Below are 23,209 nucleotides of genomic sequence, written 5' to 3' on the forward strand. Positions count from 1 at the left end.
GTCCAATTTTTTTTATTTTTTTTAAAATGGGTTTAAATTTTTTTTAAAAAGTGGTCGGTGGTTGAATTACGGGGTGGTCTTCTTCCTTTGACTATAATGGTAGGGAAAATCAGTCACAGAAAAATTTGGTCTGGATGGGGGTCTCAAAGGGGTGGTCTTCTGGGGAGGTTTCACTGTAGTTCTTTTTTTTTTTTTTTTTTTTTTTAAATAAGTTTCTTTCATGAGTAAATTATTATTTATTTTTTTTGCAATTTCATTACTTGGAAGGCTTTTATAATGTTCTTATCTTGATTTTTTAGCTATTGCCAACCTTAGTTGTGGACCTGCTTTGGCAGTATCTGTCACTTCAGTTTTGGCTCTATCAACAGACAGTATGTTATAAAGCAGGAGCAGCTGATGTATAGTTTTATAGGAAAAATGTTCAGTATAACCTGGATTTTGTGGATTAAAATTCCTGATCATTCTAGGCTTATGAGTCCAGGGGGTGGACCTACTCAGTGATTGCTTACACAATTTGCGTACATTTCGTGTGACATATTTATGAAAGACTTGCCCCATTTTTTATTTTGTTTTGCAAATTATAGGACAGCGTTGAAAAAAAGATGCATATATTGGTGTCCTGGCTAAACAACTTGCGATGGTTGTGCCAACTTCACTATTGCAAGTACTGGTGCAGATGTATGACAGCCATAAGTATATTAGGTAGCACATGCCATGTTGGTAAATTTGTTGTGACTACTATTTACACAAAATGATAACTACGTAAAACTAAAGAATTTTCATAAAAAAATAATTACCAGAAATTTAGCTCATCTTACTCCTGTTTTTTGTAGGGCTTCTCCATAAAGGGTGCCCCCATATTGCCGAATGAACATACGTTTTTATGTTAATGTTATTGCTTATTTATTAATTCAGCTGGAGGAGTCGAACGCTCGCAGCTCATGGGTCACTGCGTGCAATGTCAAATATACAGTGACAAAAACAGCCTTAGGCCAAGGCTACAACAGTGCATGCTTTCAAGGAATGAGTTTACAGATGTAATGAAATGTGCCTGTGTGTATAGTCCTAAAGACAGGAAGCTGAATCATTGCATTTGTGGAATACATTTGACCATAAAGGGTTAATGGAAAAACTAAAAGCAGAGATGAGAACAGAATTAGCTTGTCAGGGGATTCCTCAGAGTCCTGGAGCAGAGCCTATACTAGCGCTCTGCCCGGGACTCCGCTCTGGGGAAGGCGCTGAGAACACTACCCATATATGGACAGCCAGGGGTGTAGCTAGGGGGGCCAGGCAGGGCCTGTGCCCCGGGCACAAATAGAATGTAGGAACGGGGGGGGGGGCGCCTCTGGGACATCTGCCGCTACTGACATAGGTCCTAACCGCAGGATAAGGAGGGACAGTCCAGGTTTCTTACCGCTGTCCAGGGGCGTCTGAAAAATGTTCCGCTGTGCTTCCTGTCGCCAGCCAGCCACGGCCCCCGTGAGTCCCGTGAGCTGTCTGCGCACAGCGGGAACACGTCACTATGACGCTGGGCATAACAGCGTTCTGAGTGGAGCGACGGAGCAGGGCGTTGAGCACCACGGCACCAAGCGGAGCAAAGTAAACACAGTGGTGAGTATAAAGTAAAAGCAATTTAGTGCCTGGGAACACTAGTGTTTCTAAAATTATAAAATAAATGACATTTTATGATTTTAGAAACGCTAGTTAAATGGGTTGTCCCACAACCACATGTATCCCCCATCCACTGTATAGGGGATACATCATACAGTGGTCAGACCCCCAGCGATGAGAACAGGGGATGGAAATTCCCCTGAATGAGAATTCCTTCATTTATTTTTATGGAGCTGCAGGAGACAGTTGTCCCATGGAAATGAATGGAGCGCTGGCTACCTCAGGGGAATTTCGGTCCTTAATTCTCATCGCTGGGGCGCCAGCGATCACACATGTGCAGGGGCGTAGCTGGGGGGGCAGGAGGGGCATGTGCCCCGGGCGCAACTAAGAGGGAAGGTAGGGGGGGGGGCACCAGGACTGCACCGTCCATGACGGCGGCTGCTCTGAATCCACCACCCCCTTCTGCACTGTTGGCGCTAAATGGCCGGGTATGTTCCGTGCCCGGCCATTCACCGCCTTTCAACTACTCAAGCGACGCGATTACTTCGTTGCGCCGCTTGCGTCATTGAAAAGTGCTGATTGACAGGGCAGGTCATAGTGTCCTGCCAATCAGCGCCTTTCATAGGCGCAAGCGGTGCGATGACTGCATCGCACCTTCGTCTATGAAAGGTGCTGATTGGCAGGGCAGAATGACTTGCCCTGTCAATCAGCGCTTTTCAATGATGCAAGCGGCGCGAGGACGTCATCGCGTAGCTTGCGTAGTTTAACCCCAGAAGAGAGCAGGTCTGCATTGCCTACAGATGGCGCGGGAACTGGATTAAGCTGAGTATGTAAAGTTTTGTTTTTTTGTATCCTAATAAAAATGTGAGTATTATCATCTACAGGGGAGGCTCTAGCTACAGGGGGGGCTCTATCTACAGAGGTTGTCTCTAATTACGGGGGTTATATACAGAGGTTGACTCCTACAAGGGGGGGCTATATACAGGGGTGGGCTTTAGTGGAGCACTATACGGGGAGCTATATGTGAGGCACTATATAGAGGGGTGGGCTATATGTGCAGCACTAATTATAGGGGGAGATATATGCAGGGCACTATCTACAGGGGTGGGCTATATGTTGGACACTGTATACAGGGGTGAGCCATATGTGAAGCACTATCTACAGGGGTGGCTATATGTGGGACACTATCTACAGGGGGCTGTATGTTGGGCACTATCTACAGGGGCTCTATGGGGGTCACTATCTACAGGGGGATCTATGTAGGCCACTATCCACATGGGGCTCTATGGGGGCACTATCTACAGGGGGCACGGTGTGTGTGTGTGTGCGCGACACAGTGTATGGTGTTATTTTAATTAGAGGTGCAGTGTATGGTGCTATTATATTTAGGTGTGCAGTGTCTGGCTCCATGATAACTGTATTTTTGTTTATAGGTGCAGAAATGTTTGAACAGTGAGAAGCTGAAGACATCTGAGTTGCAAACTGCAGAAATGGGCTGTGGTCAGGAGAAGTCATCATAGTGGTCTAGACTGGATGGAGAAAAAAAAGAGAATAAGAACAACTAGAATCTGAGATCGTCACTGGTGAGTCACTTAAAGTAAATGTTTATTCTGCCTCTAATCAGCACTGTAGTAACTGTATGATCTGCATTGAGATGATGGGTGGTATGATTTTTTTTGTGAAACAGCAACTCCCAGCATATCCTTATTATTGTTTGGGCCATGCTGGGAGCTGTATACAATTTAGGCCAAACCTATACTGCAGGAATTGCACTAAATTGAGCTGTATTTGTGCTGGTGTTGTATTTATGTACTGAGCTTTGTTCTGCCACTGTATGTATGTACTGAGCTTGGTTCTGGTGCTGTATATATGTACTGATCTTAATTCTGGAGCTGTATATATGTGCTGAGGTTTGTTCTGGTGCTGTATATATCTACTGAACTTTGTTCTGGCACTGTATATATGTACTGAGCTTGCTTCTGTAATGAGCTGTGTTCTGGTGTTGCATATATGTAATGAGCTTGGTTCTGGTGTTCTATATATGTAATGAGCTTGGTTCTGGTGTTTTATATAGAACTATATTGCTTGTAAAATGTGGAAATGGTTTTATGCTCGAGTTACATTTAAAAAAAAATTGGAAAAAAATGACACCTCATTGATTGTTAGGGAAAACAAACATGGTGAGGGGGAAGGAGATGTCGGGAAAGAGGTTCAGGGGAAGGGGCGCCAAACTGAATCTTTGCCCCGGGTGCTCGAGAACCTAGCTACGCCTCTGTGGACAGCAATGTCAGGGAATTCCACAGAGTGCCGGAGCAGAGCCGATACAAGCGCTCTGCACGGGACTCCGGCTCTGAGGAAGCCTCAGACATCGCTGTCCTTATGTGGACAATGATGTCAGGGAATTCCAGAGTCCCGGAGCACAGCCTGTACTAGCGGCTCTGTGTTCCGCGGGCCGCAGATGACTGCCCCAGGGGCTGCATGCGGCCCACGGGCCGCGTGCTTGAGACCCCTGTTCTAGAACGTCCACATGCCTTGATAGGTAAACACCAGTCTTAGGCTAAATTCACACAAACGAGTGCAAACTCGGACGTGAAAAACAACGGTTTTTCACGTCCGAGTTGCACCCATGCTGGTCCTGTTTTCACGGATCCCCATAGACTTGAGTCTATTGAAGGATATGTGAAAACTGAAGAAATGGGACATGTTATATTTTGTGAACGGCCACATTGAAATACATGTGTCCGTGTGACAGCTGTGGTCGTATACTACGGTCGTCTGAATTTGGCCTTTGTAAATCTGGATCACAGTGTTTGGCCCAAATTCCATATTTTTCAATGGATTTATGCCAGAAAACTGGCAGAGATACATTTATGAATCTGCCCCATTGATGACTACTCTCGTTAACAAACACGAAGCAATGCTGAAGTCTTCAAGAGTTGTTCCAGTCCGCAGTCAACTTCTGACAGAGCGGGGAAATAAGGGTATGTGCACACACACTAATTACGTCCGTAATTGACGGACGTAATTCGGCCGCAAGTACCGGACCGAACACAGTGCAGGGAGCCGGGCTCCTAGCATCATACTTATGTACGATGCTAGGAGTCCCTGCCTCGCTGCAGGACAACTGTCCCGTACTGTAATCATGTTTTCAGTACGGGACAGTCGTCCTGCAGAGAGGCAGGGACTCCTAGCATCGTACATAACTATGATGCTAGGAGCCCGGCCCCCTGCAGTGTGTTCGGTCCGGGTCTTCCGGCCGAATTACGTCCGTCAATTACGGATGTAATTAGTGTGTGTGCACATACCCTAACACATTTTCTCACTAAAACCATCTTCCCACCAATGAAAATCAAGCTTGTTTAGCATGGGGAAACTCGAAAAAAAAAACTGTAAATACCAATGGGTGAAAAAACAGGGAGAGGTGCAGCAGAAGGGAACAAAACCACACATGCCACTTTTGTGCCCACAATGTGTTTCATATGTATAAATAATAAGATCATTTTCTGACACCAACCAACAACTTCAAAATGTTTTGGTTGTTGTAAAAAAAAAAAAGACTGGTTTGATTGATACATGTAATGTGACACAATTATAAGAAGGATACACTTTTTTTTCCCTAAAAATAGCCTGACAGTCACTTTTATTGTTGTTGCGTGTGCTGTATTCTGTAAACGACATATTACTATTTGAGATTCTCAATGGAAGAATTTTAAACATTGCACTAGTTGTGAAAAATAAATATAGAGTGCCAATCTGCAGCAATGCATGTGGTTTTGTACGTGCGTCATTCTACCGACACGTATATATGCACCCCAGCCCTCTATGAGCCCTGACGGTTTTGGGGTAGATTCAAACATGGGAGATTTGTTGCAGGAATTTCTACGACTGTCACAATCATCTGATTAGGACTTGCAGAAATCCATGCGTCTGTTGCAGAAACAACCCCATTTGTATGAATCTTGCAGCTCGTGAATATACCCAAAGGCTAAGTTGCCTGCGAAAACAGCCGAGAGTGTAAAAAAAAAAACCCCCACTATGTTCACCTCCACTGTCCGTACCACGGCAACACTTTCCTGGTCCCCTGTGGGTCTTTGTACACCCGGCCTCCAGCTATGACGTGTCGTCACATGTTACCAATTGATCCCGTGATTGACTAGAGCGGTCACGTGTAGACATGAAACGTCCTTGCTTGAGGCCGGGTGTACAGCAACCAGCGGGGAACCGGAGAAGTGTTGCCACTGGAGATGCAGAGAGGCGCAGTATAGTGCTTTTTTTTATTTTACTCTATCTAGACTTGCGGATTATGCTGTGGATTCACAGCAAAAACTGCAAACAATAGGATTTGCTTGCGGATTTCTTCTTCCCTATTGAATTTTTTGTGGAAAATCCGTGCAGCAGTAATTGACAAAATCTGCACCGGGGCTAAATTTCTGCATGGAAAATTTCCACATCATATGGATGAGATGTGATTCAAATCTCATCCACTTTGCTGCTACTTTATTCTGTTGTGGATTTTCCATCTGCAAATCTGTATGGAAAATCCACTAGCCTTATATGGGACAGCCCCACACAGGACCCCAAAGGGCTGTCCTGCGAAAGTGCCTGTTAGCCATCCACCGAAGGCACGTCCATCAGCTTTTTATGCAGTCAATAATGCTTTGGAATACATACATATTCCAATGTATTAGGTTGGATTGGCTAAGTAGGCTGGAAACACACCGTGTTTAATCGCGTTTTTCACAATTTGTTTTCATTAAAAAAATGCTGCGGGCATATGTTAGTAAAATATGAGAACTTACGTACACGTCGTATTGGTTTTTGGCCTTTTTGCTGTGTTTTTGGGGTCAGTGGCGTTGTTTTTTTTTTTTTTTTTTTTATCAAAACCCAGCTGACTCTAGGTATGGTTCTCCGCCAGGAACACACATTTACAAGATGACACAAAATTATGTCACCAAAAACATGATTAAAAACGCATGGCGTTTTTTACATGCGTTTTAAAAGAGTGCGTGTAAAGGAGGCCTTATAGTTTAAAAGCAAAAATCTAAAAACTAACAGTCCTCTTGTGGAACAAAAATAGTTGTGAAAACAACAAAAGCAAAGAAAACATTTTTTATTTTTTTATTATTTATTAAATAAAAAGGTGCGAAAGCATAAGAAAATATAAATAGTATCCCAATTGTTAGAACTTTACCCCACCTGCAAAAAAAAGTGTGTGTGTGTGTGTGTGTGTATATATATATATATATATATATGTGTGCCAAAAAAAAAAAAAAAAATACATGAATCTCAACGAAAAAATAAATAAATTCAGGCTTTTGAAGATATAAAGAACATAAACATCAACAAGTAGAACTGTAATAATCCATAAAGTAACTTTGTAGCAAGGATGTGAGTCATCAGAGGAGTCACCCAGTGCCCCCGGCACCCCATCCCCACCCATCATCGCTGTGGTCTTTCTTGTTGCACTTGCCATGTGCTGTGCCTGCTCCCTGGATTTCCTCCCTTCCACACACATCATACACAGAGCCTGGATCTCCTGCCTCCCCTCTGCTGCTGGGGGATGACAGCTCTGGAGTCCCAGTGCCCAGTCTTGTATTATTGGTCTGCACTTCCAGACCACGCCTAACCAAAAGTGAGGGGAGGAAGGAGCCCCCTGCAGCGTCCATCTCACTGCAGCAGAGACCACTGAGTGTGTGTGCGGGGATTGTGCTGGAAGCCCTGGAGCAGCAGAGGAGTTGGATGAGAGTCAGTGCAGTGGCCCCCAGGATGGAGGAAGGTACAAGGCGCTTCTCTCCATCTTTCCACTTTGAAGACATGTGTTTGCTGACTGTGTGATTGCGGCTCGTTGTCTGATGGGGATGCCGCTTATACTTGGCACAGCCACTACAATGGCATCAAGCTAGAAGAGACAGAACAGATTTACTATTGTTGAGCACATAGTCATTATATTCTGCCCCCATGGGATTGTATAGTGCATGGAGTCATGAGCAGGGAATAAATGTGTGATTATGGACTGGTGTGATGGCTGCAATGATCCCCCCAGAGGTACAGGCAGTGAATGAGGCATGAACTTTGAATGGAAGCCTTTGTGTCAAGCACTCGGTGATCTTGGGCTAATTGTATGAAAGGTGTGCTGGTTTACTGAACTGCACTAGTGGAGGAAGGTAATAAAGCTTGATGTATGCAGTATAATGATATATGTAGTATAATAATGTATGACGTATGCACTATAATAAGATGACATGTGCACTATAATAATGTATGATGGGTACAATAGTATGATGCTTGCAGTATAATGTAAGATTTGTGCAGTAGGATAGTATGTGTGCGCAATGTAATGATGTATGATCGTATATGTGTGCAATATAATATTGTATGATTTGTGCGATAATATATTGTATGAGTGCAATATAGTACTGTGTGATTTGTGCAATATATTATTATTATGTGATGTGTGCAATATAATAATGTATTATGTGTGCAATACAGTAATGTATGGTATGAGCCAGGTAGTCAATACATCTAGAAATTTGCTAACTTTTTATATTGCTTTTGCGGTCTATGGAATTTCTTATTGCCAAGCCCTAAACTGGTTTTTGGAGCTGCTGACTGGCACCTGAGATCTACAGTACTGTGTCTTAATCTGGATTTGTTGCTGTTTTATGTATGTGTATATTCCAATTATACTGTATAATATACTATACATACACTAAAACCAATACTGACAAGTTGTAGTCACTGAAGTAGCATCAGTTGTGTTAGGGCTGGCGATCTTGGATGACAGAGTTGTATTTAATTAATTTATTTTTTTAATCCATCAAGCCCCCAGCTGTGCTACACCCTGAATTCTCCAGATTGTGCTATGTCAGGTTTAGAGGAAATTTCCCTGCAAATTCAGCATAGACATGTGATTGATATTATCCTGTATTCATCCACTTTGAGAGGAGTTTTATCATATTTAGTCTTTTAATTACAATGTTCTTGTGTGTAGCTCCCCCTGCAGTGAGACTGTGGACTGCCCCAGCTTCTGTATACCCACACTACAATTTATAATTATTGGATACATTTTGTTGGTCAATAATTTGATACATTTGAATTTGTTATTTTTTGTTTTTTAATAATAATAATATTTTGAAGGTATTCAGGATTTGTGTTTATAAACCATTCATAGCAACAACATCAATGGCTATGAGCTGCTCTAGTAGGGCTTGTCCACTCGTAGCGGAATTGCTGCCTATTTTCAGTCCGGAATTGCGGACGGAAAATACGCAGCAGAATACAGTAGCAGCAAAGTGGTTGACATTTAATAGGGTTTTTCACCTTCTGACCACTGATGACCTATCCACCAAATAGGTCATTAGTATGTCATCGGTGCGGGTCCGACACCCGCTCAGGTGGCCTGCGGGCATCGGATGTTATGGCACATAATGCTATGTACGGAGCCGGAAGCAGTTGGCTCCCTACATAGGATAGTGGCCGTGCTGCAGAACTGCAGGTCTGCTCCTATTCACTTCAATAAGAGCAGTACTGCAGCTCGATCGCTATCCCGTGGCCGGAGCCAACTGCTTCCGGCATGTAGGTCCAATGCATGGAGGCATCGGACCAGCTGATCTGTGCGGGGTCCGGGTGTCATACGCCCACAGATCATGTACTGATGACCTATCCGGTGGATAGGTCAGAAGGTGGAAAGCCCCTTAAACAAATCTCATCCGCACGCTGCGTAAACGTTCCGACCAGAAATTTACCTGAGGTGCTTATTTTTCCTACCGCGGCATGTTAATTCTTGCTGCGGAAAGTGGATTGAATTGCTGCGTTTTTCAGAGGAGATGTCACCATCTCCCAACATTGTGAAAAATGCCGCAAAATACGCACCATTTTCTCTGAAAAATGCGAGAGATGGTGCGTTTTCCCGCAGTGGAATGTCTGCTACTGTCAACGGAAATTGCTGCAGCAATTCCGTTACGTGTAGACAAGAATGTACCATTCCATGTGCTATTACTGTGGGGCACATTCATCAATAATATTGCAGGAACAAGATCTAGTAATGGAATTTGAGTCATTTCCAGGCCTGTCACACATGTGTTAGACTTTTGTTTGCAACGCACAATTCTGTATTGAAGCATTCACTAATATGTTGTACACCTGTGGCCAAAAATTACAGTGCCAGCCATGGCTTATGTCAAAGACAAATTCAAAGGCCCACAGTTATCATTTTGTCTCGTTTCGGCACATTTTACTCCAAAATAATGTCTTATCTGCTGTTCGACATTTATTAACCATTTATAACAGAATTTAGAGCCATTTGCGTTATGCCCGTCCGTTAGGATTTAGTCCCAAAAATATCTGTAGCTTGCTCTGATATCCGTACAGAAAATGTTCCGCAGCATGTAGATGAGATTTGTTCAAAAGTCATCTACACGACTGGTACTGTAATCCGCTGCTTATTTTTTTTTTACACGGAAAGTCTACAGCATTTCTGTCCCGTGTGCATGGGCCCTACCTCAGACACAATGTAGATAAGCTGTAGTCACACATCACACTCTGTTCTTATCGTGCTGAGTTAAAACTCTTCAATATGACCGCAACTTATGAATATACCCTTAATACTCCTGTTTTTTGTGTAGAAAATGCACTGTGTCAACCTGGGCTCTTGCACATGGCAATACCGCGTGCTCAGGATCTGTACAGCGACACGCAGAGTCCCTACAGGTCCGTATTATTAAGGTCCCATAGGCAGTCCGTGTGCCAGTAGAAGCAGTGCCAAATTCAAAGGGCACAGGTAAGGCTTCGTTCACATCTGCGTCGGGTTCCGTTCATGGGTTCCGTCTTACCTTTCCATCAGGGGAAGCCAGGAATGGAATCCAAACTTTAACAAACAGAAACCATAGGTTTGTGTTTGCATCACCATTGATTTCAATGGTGGCAGATCCGGTGCAAATGGTTTCTGTTTGTCACTGTTGTTTAAGGGTATGTTCACATGTACACGTCCGATACGCCTGAAATTACGGAGCTGTTTTCAGGAGAAAACAGCTCCAGAATTTCAAACGTAAAGGCAAGTGCAGGCGTTTTTCGCAGCGTCCATTACGGACTTAATTGGAGCTGTTTTTCTATGGAGTCAATGGAAAACGGCTCCAATTACGTCCCAAGAAGTGACAGGCACTTCTTTGACGCGGGCGTCTTTTTTACGCACCGTCTTTTGACAGCGGCGCGTAAAAAAAATGACCGTCGGCACAGAACATCGTAAAGCCCATTCAAATGAATGGGCAGATGTTTGCCGGCGCATTGGAGCCATATTTTCGGACGTAATTCGAGGTTAAAACGCCCGAATTACGTCCGTAAATAGGGTGTGTCGTTTTGACCGAATGAATAGTGCAGTCGACTACGGTATTGATGCCGTCAAAACGACAGAACCCTTAAACAACGGTGACAAACGGAAACCATTTGCACCGTATCCGTCACCATTGAAATCAATGGTGATACAAACGGATGTTTCAGTTTGGATTCTGTTCATGAGTTCCCCTGACGTAAAGCTCAGAGCCCCGACGCAGATGTGAACAAAGCCTAAGTACAGAATGGGCCCATAGTATTCTATAGGACACTGTTGTTCGATCTGTGGTACACGTTTCCACAATACAGCCATTTGTTTGAGGCCTCAGGATGTTGTATTACTGCCAAAATTGTGTATACATTGGCCACCGCGTGTGGGCGTGGTTTTGTCCACGTTTGGCCGCCACTACAATTTATTGCCCTGATTACAGTAAGGGCTTATTCAGACGAACGGGAAATACATCCGTGCAACACGAGTGATTTTCACGCGCGTCGCACGGACCTATATTAGTCTATGGGGCCGTGCAGACAGTTGCGTGATTTTTACTCCGCGTGAGTCCGCTGAAAAAAAGTCACGACATGTCCGTTCTTTGGGCGTTTTTCGCGCATCACGCACCCATTGAAGTCAATGGGTGCGTGAAAACCACGCATGCCACACGGAAGCACTTCCGTGCGACCAGCATGATTCGCGCAACAGCTGTCAAAAGGATGAATGAAAACAGAAAAGCACCACGTGCTTTTCTGTTTACAAACATCCAAACGGAGTGTCATAATGATGGCGGCTGCGCGAAAAGCACGCAGCCGCGCATCATATGCTGAGGCCACACGGAGCTGTTAAGTGCCTTTTGCGCAGGCAAAAACACCAAGTTTTTTGCGTGCGCAAAAAGCACACGCTCGTGTGAACCCAGCCTAAAGCTGCGGCGAAATGCAGCAGATTTTGCGAAATCACAGCAAAGCTGCAGCATTGCAAATTGCTGCGGTTTGGGGGTAATCGCAGCAATAAACCTGCGATTTGACCGCACTATGTGAATACGCCCTTACAAAAAAACATGGTAAAAGCTGCTGTAAAAACACATTAAAAAAGGTCACATGCAGACACAAGGAAAAAGCATTATTTATCAGGAATGGTGCAAATACAATTGGGGCGTATTCACAAATCGCGGTTTAATTCTGCATTACCACAAAATCGCGGCAAATAAACGGCAATTTGACCACAATGTGCAAATAAACTTCTTGATCTGGGGGTTGCTTTGCCTTTAAGTATCTTCAGATGATCAGTTGTGACACAGATGTCTCCGTCAGCTGCTGATTTTCTGATTGTTCGTGCTTTACAGCAGTGATAATCTGTCGCCATGTGCGGCTTCCATTACAGCTGATAGAGCCCCAAGTCTAACATATATATATTTTTTTATAAATCTGTAGGCCGGGCTCACACATTGCAGTGTTGTGTGGCACAAGTCTGCACCACTGCTGCACACCACAATCTGCAACCGCGGTTCACAGCAAAACACACAATTTGACGGCGACGTGTGAACCCAGCCTCAATTATTTTTAATGAAGCAACTGTAGAAAATGGGCCTAGAACTGCTCCTATGGTAAACCACGTTGCAGTACTGCATGTAAGAATCCTGGTCACGTGCTTTCCTCCCTTAATTTAATACAGAATAACTGCAACAAAAACACAATGGATAGGGCTCGCCACGGTCTGAAGAAAACTACAGCAATGCCTAAAAAAGTGCGACCTTCAGTGTAAATGAGATTTTTCAAAACCCTGTAAGGCTATGTTCACACGCACAAGTAAAAACGGCTGAAAATTACGGAGCTGTTTTCAAGGGAAAACAGCCTCTGATTGTCGGTGGTTTTTGAAGCAGAAATGTTTTTTGAGGCTTTTTTTTTTTTTTGCGTTTTCTCGAGCTGTTTTACAATTGACCCTATAAAAAACAGCTCCAAAAATTGCTCTAGAAGTGACATGCTTCTTTTTATAGGCGCCATTTTTAAAACAGCGGCGTAAAACTAAACTCCGGTTTTCCTATTGATTACAATGGGTAGGTATTTGTCGGCGTTTCAGTAGCGTTTTTCAAGGTGTATTTTGAGGTGTTTACGCCCCGAAATATGCTTGAATATACTGCACGTGAATATACACTAAGGGTCCATTCACATGTTGCAGTAAAGGTGCGGTTAAAACCGCATTGAAAAACGCATGTGTTTTTTTACTGCAATTCAGTGCGTTTGTTGATGCGGTTGCAGTAAAAACGCAACCACATCAAAAATGCACCAAATCGCGTGTTGATTTTTTTTTAATCCACAGCATTGTATTTGCGTAAACGCTGCTTTTATGTGTTGCAGGATTTCCCCATTGAATTCAATGGGGAGGTAAAACCGTCAACAAATAGCAGATGTTGCTTTTTGCTGCGGAAAAGCTGCGATTCCGCAACAAAAACCGCAACTCCAAAAGAAAAATTTTATACCCAGAATTTTGTGCTTCTTCGTCCAGGCTGGCCTCCTGGGATGACGTTTCATCCCATGTGACAGCTGCAGCCAATCACAAGTAAGTATGTGTTTGTTTTTTAACCCTTTCACGCCGCAGCCCTTTTTCAGATTTTCATTTTCGTTTTTCCCTCCCCACCTTCCAAAGGCCATAACGCCTTTATTTTTCTGTCAATATAGTACTATGAGGGCTTGATTTTTGCGGGACGAGTTGTAGTTGTTCGTAGCACCATTTATTTTGCCGTATAATGTACTAGGAAACGGGGAAAAAAATTATTTGTGGGGTAGAAAATGAAAAAAACAGCGATTCCGCCATGGTTTTTTGCGCGCCATTTTTACGCAATTCACTGTATAATTAAAACAACATATTCATTTTATTCTATGGGTCAATACGATTATGGCGATACCAAATATGTGTAGTTTTTTCTATATTTTACTACTTTTACAAGTAAAAACCTAAGTGTAAAAAAGAAAATTTATTTTGTTTCGCCAAATTCCGAGAGCCGTAACGTCTTTATTTTTCCATCAATTAAGTGGTATGAGGACTTATTTTTTGCGGGATAAAGCTGTACTTTTTAATAATACCATTTTGGTGTAAATGTGACGGTTTGATCACTTTTTATTTAATTTTTTTGTGGGAGATTAGGTGAACAAAAAATAGAGATTCTGGCGTTTACATTTTTTTTTTTTTTTACGGCGTTCACCGTGCGGGTTAAATAACGATATATTGTGATAGTTCAGACTTTTATGGACGTGGTGATAACAATTATGTGTATTTAATTTTTTACTATGCTCTAGGGGGGAAATGGGAAAAGGGGGGTTTTTTGAACTTTTAATATTTTATTTTTTTTTACACAAAAAAACAAACTTTATTTAACTCATTTTTACATTTTTTATTAGTCCCCCTAGGGGACTTCAACCAGCGATCGTTAGATCACTTGCACGATATACTGCAATACTAATGTATTGCAGTATATCGTGATTCTGACAGTCTCCTATGAAGCCCTGCCGGAGGAGTACCAAGATGGCGGACCTGGGGGATTTGGGGGCCATTGAGACGTTACAGGGGGTTGCCCCCCTGTTTTTAGTAATTTAAATGCCGCGATCTCTATTGAACGCGGCATTTAACGGGTTAAACAAGCGGGATCGCGCTAAAGCGCGATCCCGCTCGTAACCCGGAAGTGTCGACTGTAACACACAGCCGACACACTCGCTCTATGAAGCGGACTCAGCCCGTGAGCCCGCTCCATATTCCCCCACCCGGCGTGCGCCGTATATATACGGCGGATGTCGGGAAGGGGTTAATGTACAGGTTTCCGCAGTGGACGTTCCGGCCAAAACCCTGCACCACGTTTTGTTGCGGTTTTTCAGACGGAATTCCCTGCGGCCAGCCTGGTCGGATTGGCTGTGTACCTTTACACAGCGTATCCGCCCTGTTTGAACGTAGCCTAAGGTCTTATTCAGACGAATGTGGGAAAACTCGGACGTGAAAAACGACAGTTATTCACGTCTGCGTTGCCCCTGTGCGTGTCCCGGTTTTACGGATTCCATTAGACTTGAGTCTATGGAGGGATCCGTGAAACCGGAAGAAAATAGGGCATCTTCTATTTTTCAACGGACCCTTCATACAGTCTGAACGGCTCCATTGAAATACATGAGTCCGTGTGACGGCCGTTGTTTTAACAGCCGTCACACAGACGTATTCAACATTCGTCTGAATAAGGGTATGTTCACACGGCCTATTTTCGGGCCGTAAACGCCCGAAAAACAGCCGAACAATCGGAAGCAGAACGCCTCCAAACATCTGCCCATTGTTTTCAATGGGAAAACGGCGTTCTGTTCCGACGGAGCGTTTTCTTACGCGTAAAAAAACGGCCTCGAAAAAGAAGTGCAGGACACTTCTTGGGATGTTTTTGGAGCTGTTTTCCATAGACTCTATTGAAAAAAGCTCCAAAAACGGCCGTAAAAAACGCAGCGAAAATCTCTTGAAAACGGCTCCGTATTTTGAGACGTTTTTGACTCTGCGTGTGAACATAGCCTTAGGCCTAACAGTATAACATCTAGCTGTTGCTGTTTGTCCGCAGTGAAAAAATTCCTGCAGAAGAATTACAGCAAAACGCCAACTGGGAACCCAACCTTCATAATGTCTTAATGAGGGTTGCGGGAGATTCCAGGAAAAAGGTGAGACCACCCTGGAAGAGTAGTAGACTTTTCTCCTGCAAGTCTTGACTGCTGTCATGACAACATTGTTGGTTCACTGATGGCACCAGGATCTTGCGTTGGCCCTGTGGCTGGCTTTTTTATGGGGACACTGTGGCTAATACTGTTATATGTTTTTTCTGGATCAGCACTATTGACTGTGGGAATCTAAAGGATATATTTACATGAATTATTTTTAACGTGTTTATCTATTTTCATTTTAATGGAAAAACTGTTACAAAATGCTACAAAACCTAAAAAAAAAAAAAAAGACCTGTAAATACAATATAAAAAAAAAGGGAGGGAGGGCTGTGCTGAGCTGTTTTGTGTCTGTCCGTATAATAGACAATGTGGTCTCGGTGTTAGGCTATGTTTACATAGGGTGGGTATGCTGCGTAAAAGCTCACAGTGTATCCGCCCTGTGCGCCACAGGGCGTTCCAGACGAAAAACCGCACCAGATTGTGGTGCAGTTTTTCAACCAAAATGTCCGCTGTGGAAAACTGCACCTATAAAAAAATAAAAAAAAAGATTCATAGTTACGTAGCCATGGCGACGCGTCCCTCCGCTGTCCTGCAGCCTGACCTCCTGGTTGGCTGCATTGGTCAAATGGGATGAAACGTCATCCCAAGAGGCCAGCCTGGACGAAGAAACACAGAATTCTGGGTAAGTATAAGATTTTTTTTTTTTTCTTCGTTGTGTTTTTTGCGGCGGAATCGCTGCAGTTCCGCCGCTTAAACGCCACATCTGCTGTTTATTGCGGGTTTTACCTCCCCATTAAATCCAATGGGGAAAAACTGCAATACAAAAGCAGCGTTTACGCAAATACAATTGATATGCTGCAGATTAATAAAACACACCGCAGGTAAATTTTTCCTGCTCGTAATTTACGCAGCGTGTTGATGAAATTTGTTCAAATCTCATCCACTTTGCTTCTACTGTATTATGCTGCAGATTTTCCACAATGAAATTTGTTGCAGAAAATCCGCAGTATGTACGCTACATGTGAACTGACCCGAAGGGTTCTGAAGTTGTGATTTAAGTGCATTGTGAATATGATTTAAGTGCATTAGGTTGGGGGCATTACAGGGGTGAAGTCTTTATATTGTGGGCCAGGACATGTCTGAATTGCATAATAAGGGTATGTTCACACAGGGCTGCAGCTACTATATTACGATGCAGATTTTCTGCAATTAAATCTGTTGCGGAAAATCTACAGTGTTTACGCTATTTGTGGACATACCTTATGTGAAGCATGCTGCCCTCATTGGAGGAGGTTTATTTAGACTGACTTAGATTTTCGCTTTAATTTACGCCTTTTTTGTACCCCAGTAAATGTCTCCCTAGTTTCATTACTCAAAAGTAGGCAAGCGTGCCATTAATAAACTGGCAATACACATCTGTCACCATTTAGATGTACAACGGAAGAGTTTTAAATGGAAGCCATGATGCTAGTGTGAACATGGCCTATCTTTATCATTTGCATAAATTAGTAGATATTTGAATACAAGAAACTTTGTAATATATCTTATAAAGGGAAAGTTCCTCACCTTCTAGCAGTCTGAAGTTCCCGTTTCCCTGACTGCAGGATATCTGTAATGTTTAGAAACCTCCTTAATCACCCCAAAAAATCTTTCTAATATAAAACAGTAAATACCAGGAGGAAGGGGGATGCAGCTGCAGTCTCTGTACCTCAGCTGGTGTGAGACTCATGCTGTAAGAGGGAAGGGAGTGAATTAAAGCACACAGCGCAGCCCTGGCCTCACACCACGTAGAGCCCCCCTCACTCAGCAAGCAGAGATAGAAAATGTACATTAGTGGGGAGGAATGCAGATTACACACAATATCTCTGGTCACGCTATATCTAATACACATATACAACTGCCTATGGAGGGATTGTGATTTTTTTTTTTCTGTAACGATATGTATACTATAGATAAATTACATAAATTACAAAAAAAAGCGTTGTTGTTTTTTTTTTACTAACAACCTTCTTCTTTTTCCTCTAAGGCGAAATTTACGTTTAATTTGATAAAGAATGCCTTGGCATGACTCCGGTCTGCACATTCTTTCCCCCAGGCAGTTTCACATATGCAGTAAAGGAAATGACCAAGTTGTTATGAGGCCATTAGTAACCGTTTGGTCATTTGCTTACTTCTCAAGAAAAAGTCTAGAGAGCTTAATATCCTGACCATGGCCTTTAACTGTAAAGGGAGCTGAGGTTCCTCATTTAATAGCAAGTATTGTCTTGAAGTTTGTGTGGGGTACTGCTTGTCCTAGAATAACTAGATCGACCCTCACTAAGCCTAAATGGCATGGTGGCACTGACCTCAGACAATTACAACGCTACGTGTGGGTACACATAGTGGACTGGTTCCATCCTGCTCTTTATAAGCTCTTGGTCAAGTTAGAGTTCGCACTCTGTACCGGTAGCGCCTGCTCCCTTCTTTTTTTTTTTCTGCCCCTACACCTAAACAGAACAGATCTTTCCTTCCTCCCTGCTCCCCTCTTGACCTTATGGGATCGTTTGATCTGCAAACAGCCACTCTTTAATAGACCCAGCCCCATGATTTCTTTACCCAATCATATGTAGTTCCCGACAGTAATGGGGGTTTCCTAAAATCTCATTTGGAGTATTGTGGCGAGCCCTTGCATTCGTGACTTAATGTCTGGTTCAGTGGCAATGTCTCTATCTGAACTACCTCGCCTCTCCTCTCCTCCATTCAACCTCCCTCCTGGTTGGAATATGAATAGTAATTATTGTTCGCTTCTAGTTTTCCGGGACTCCTCATTCTTTGTTCCTAACAGATTTTGAAACCCTTCTTCACTTATCTGCCCTGCACTGCCCCCTCTCCACAATTTACAGACTCGTAGTTCAACTCACCAATTTCCTGTTTATTTGATAAATGGGCAACTAAGCTTGGTGTACCCCTGCGTGTTGGCGACTCCATCTCTATTGCGTGTAGGAACGCAATTCTAACATCCTCTCCAGGTGGTATCACTGCCTTATGTGGTCCATTCTTTTTTATCCCTCAGTACCAGACGCTTGCTAGAGCTGTATTAGTGATGTGGACACCCTACTAAATATTTGGTGGAGTTGTCCTCTGTTACAACCTTTTTGGTCCTCTCAGTAGGCAAGCAGCTATGTGGAACCACCTTGACACACTCTGCCTCCTTTCAATTGGTCATGGTTCACTATCTTCTCTTAAGAAAAGTATCCAGTTATCTTCTGGTGGTGGCGCATTGACCTGCAGAATAAAGTTAATGTCATTTTACTGCACATTGAATAATGTAAAACCGAAATTAAAAAAATAATGGCGCAATCACTGTTTTTTCCCATTCCACCCCACATCAAATATTTTTTTTCCAGTTTCCCAGTCCATTATATGGAACAATAAATGGTGCTGTGAAAAACGACAGCTCGTCCTGTTAAAAACAAGCCCTTACCTCCAGCTGTTTTTCATTTTAGTTTTTTCCTCCCCACCTTCCAGAAGCCATAACTTTTTATTTATCCCTCGATGTAGCTGTATGAATTTTGGAAGGTGGGAAGGAAGAAAAACGAAGATGGAAAAAACAAAAAATGTCTTCGGTGACCAGGGGTTAAAGGTCATTTGGACAAACGGTACAGCGTGAAATTGTTGATTTAGATCAGAACAGAGAACTGTAGTCTGAACTATTAATATAGACGGAGGGGGGAGGGCTGCACTTCCTGCCATGTGCTGTACAGACACACTAATCTGATTGTTATACTAGTGCAAAAAACATTTGGGTGCAAGATAAAAGGCCGTGGGTGTGTGTGGGGTGTATATGAGTTAATTCGATTGACCTGTGTCATTTAGAGGCAATGGTCATGGCCAGAGAGGGCTGTATCCTTATCTTCTGTGACAAACCATTCATCAGATTTCTGTAGAAAAGCAGAAAGTGTAAGGCATAATCACTGCAGATGTCAGGCGCTCTCTGTGACCGATTGATGATTCACCTTGGACCAAATAAAACAGCACATTTAAAAAACAATGCCGCCATCCCTCTTCTAGGATCTGTGACATTTACAAGATCTGCAGAGGGAAATGAATGTGACATCTTTGAACCGCTGTAGAATAGTTTGTAAATGAGAAGGTTTCATCTTGGAAATGTCACTGCTTGTTGCTAATTTGTATGCATGAGTATTCTGTTTAATAAGGTGATAGGCTTCAGGAAAACCTGTTTATCTCCCTGAGATGCATTTCACATTTACTGTCCTCCCAATTTATGGAAACCATTTATATTCAGCTCTCCTAGTCAGGTTAGTAATGGATTATGGTAGCATAAAAATTACACGTCTTGTATAGGCGCCCTTTCGGGAAACAGTGGAAAGTTTACCTACCGGCAAGACAGAGGTGGTTATATGGTCCTATCCAACCTTCTCTGTGCATCATATGTTACTGATGTCATTAGATCTTAATAAAGTGATAAGCTGCATTTCAGTTTTTCAATAATCTTTCTATTTCAATTCCTCACGGTTTTTATGATCTCCGCATTCTAAGGGTTCCTATTGAATGACAGCAAGCAGAGGGTTTGAAAACCATAAGGAATTGATACAACAGAAAAGGAATAAAAATTCTGATCCTACTCTTACTTTGAGGGCTCGTGCACATAACCATGTTTTTCTTCAATGTGCTATCCCCATTTTTTTGCAGATAAAATTTTATCCATTCCGCAAATTATAGAATGTCCTATCGCTTTCTGTTTTTGCAGGACTGTGCCACTAATCAAGTCTCTGGGTCCGCAAAAACAACAGCACACAGAACCCACCTATGTTCTGTCCGCATTTTGCGGATAGGTTGATCAGAAATGCCTGGGAAATCCGAACACTTGACCTTCCTATGGGTGCGAACCGCTAAATATGGATGACACAGAAATAACACGGCTGTAATATAGAGACATACGGCATACCTCCCAACTTTGAAGTATCACAAAGAGGGACAACCGATGCGTCAAAGCAAATGTTTCTTTTAAGCCATGCCTCTAATCCCACCCAAACCCCACCCATGCACACCCAGTTCAGCCCACACCGTATCATGCTCCCATAGTGCCTCCCACGCAGTATAATACCAAATAGCTGCCCCCACACAGTATAATGCCCCCATAGCTGCCCCACACAGTATAATGCCCCATAGATACTGCCATACAGTATAATGCCCCCCATAGCTGCCGCCATATGGTATAATTCCCCCATAGTTGTCACCATACAGTATAATGCCCACATAGCTGCCACCATACAGTATAATGCCCCCATAGCTGCCACCATACAGTATAATGCCCACATAGCTGCCACCATACAGTATAATGCCCACATAGCTGCCACCATACAGTATAATGCCCACATAGCTGCCACCATACAGTATAATGCCCACATAGCTGCCACCATACAGTATACTGTCCCATAGATGTTCTCATACAATATAAACCCCACACAGATGCCCCCATACAGTATAATGCCCACACAGATGCCCCATGCAGTATAATGTCCAAATTCCCCCATACAGCATAATGCCCCATAGCTGCCCCATACAGTATAATGCCCCCCCCCTAGCTGCCCTTATACAGTCTAAATCCCCCTTAGCCCGCCCCTAGTACCAGTGCCCTTGTAGATAGTGACACAGTGCCCATGTAGATAGCACCACAGTGTCCCCTGTAGATAGTGCTCCTATATAGTGCCACAGTGTCCATGTAGATAGTGCCACACTCCCTTAAAGATAGCGCCATTGCAACACCCTCTAGAAGTGGAATCCCCGCTTCTAGTGGGATACCCTGATGCATGTCACTATCCATATATGAACAATGACATCGGTGGGTACTCCTTGAGCGGAATCCCTGTTGCGGACTCTGTCCAGAGGAGCCCCTGACGTCAATATTCATATATTGACAGTGACCTCAGGGGTTTCCTCTAGGAGTGGAATCCCCGGCCAGATCATCGGCAACGGGGATTCCACTCAAAGAGTAGCCACTGACGTCACTGTCCATATATGGAAAGTGACTTCAAGGGCTTCCCCAAGCACAGCTTTTAATGTAGCGCTGTGCCTGGGGAGTCCTTGGCGAGCGGAGGAGCTCCCTCTGCTCCTCCGCTCTGAACTAATTCTGAAGCAGGGAGCTGATGGTTCCCTACATCAGAATTGCATTCAAGTGTATCTGCGTCCTGAGGACGCAGATAGTTAACAGCGGGATATACCTCCGGCCGCCCGGGACAGCGGGACACCGCCTGGAATCCGGGACTGTCCTGATGAATCCGGGACGGTTTGGAGGTAGGCAGACGGAACGGTTGCGGAAGCGACTCGGAGGCATTATGGACACTAGGATCCGTAGTTTGCGGCCCGATTAACGGCAAGTGCATACTGTAGTCAGTGCATACTGTATCTCTGCATGCCTCCAATTTTACATGGGGATTTTAACTCTTGGAATCTGTCAGAATGCATGGGGGGAATAAAAAATGATGGTACGCTCCAGCACATGCTGTATTAAAGAGGTATTCTCCCCTAGAATTGCTGGTCTCACGGGACATCCTATGGTGCACACACAGCGGATACATCTCCATAACACATTCTCACACCATAGTCTCATACATGAGGCCTTAAATGGCCAAAACTTTAGAAGGGCAAATTCTCGTGGTGCCCTATTGCTACATCTGTAGTTTTCAGCTGTAATTATTGAGCTTTTTCTATAATCATTGTAACAAAGACGTAGTCTAGCGAGAAGAGTAATTTCTCTAAAAATAGCAGTCCCTGCGTATGTTAAAGATCATACTGTTCACTTTATGCAGTGCTTTTCTTGGGTTATTTTAGGCGTATAGTTCACTTGAATTTTCATATGAATAAATAAGAGCTATATATATTTACTTGCATACTTTTTAGCACAATGACTGAATCAATCCTGCACGCTGCTGGCATGAACAAGCTCCTGGTTCTGTTTGTTCTAATTAATTGAGAGATCCTTTTCTCCTACAAGGAAATCCCTAAACTTTGTGTAGTAATAAAAATACTAAACTGTAATAACTTTTCTTGGGCTCTATATCAGTGCTTTTGGCCTGTACACAGGACGATGAGATGTTTTTGCACACCTCTGATATTATTCTTTATGGTAAAGTCATTTCGTTTCTGAGCCAGCCCAGGACACCAAAGCCGTAACTCTTGCAATGGATGATGTGGTGTACTGTGGGAGAGACACCCAGGTTTTTCTCCACCTTCATCTTCATGTCCACCTTGTTATCATTTTGAGGATCACCATCCTAGACCATAATTATAAGGCTTGATTCACATACAGGGTTTAGGTCAGTTTTTTTTTCAGCATCGCAGGGAGGGGGCATTACTTTTAAGGAAATTAATCTTCAGCCAGATGCTAGCTCTTAGTTATTAGAAACATATGCATTTAATTTGGGGTTTTTTAAGGTCACTGTTCCTTTTTTATTTATTTTTTAAATAATTTGTAACTTTTTTTTAGCATACGCTTTCTATGGTGTTTTTTTTGTTTTGTTTTTGCATAGATCTGAATAGGCTTTATTATATGCCTTAAAACACCAGTAAAAATACCATAAAAACCCATACAAATTTAGAA

The 23,209-nt window shown here is 43.2% G+C and overlaps 1 protein-coding gene across 1 annotated transcript in view; it reads left to right on the forward strand.

The window, feature by feature from the left end:
- The first annotated feature begins 7,165 nt into the window (after window positions 1-7,165).
- The window catches only part of CTBP2 (C-terminal binding protein 2), a 105,812-nt gene continuing 89,768 nt past the window's right edge, over window positions 7,166-23,209 (forward strand). Inside the window, exon 1 of the mRNA XM_075843184.1 lies at window positions 7,166-7,387. The gene's annotated coding sequence lies outside the window, so the exon portion shown is untranslated. The remainder of the gene's footprint in view (window positions 7,388-23,209) is intronic.

This window comes from Rhinoderma darwinii, chromosome 11 (assembly GCF_050947455.1).
Source record: "Rhinoderma darwinii isolate aRhiDar2 chromosome 11, aRhiDar2.hap1, whole genome shotgun sequence".
Classification (NCBI taxonomy): Eukaryota; Metazoa; Chordata; class Amphibia; order Anura; family Rhinodermatidae; genus Rhinoderma; species Rhinoderma darwinii.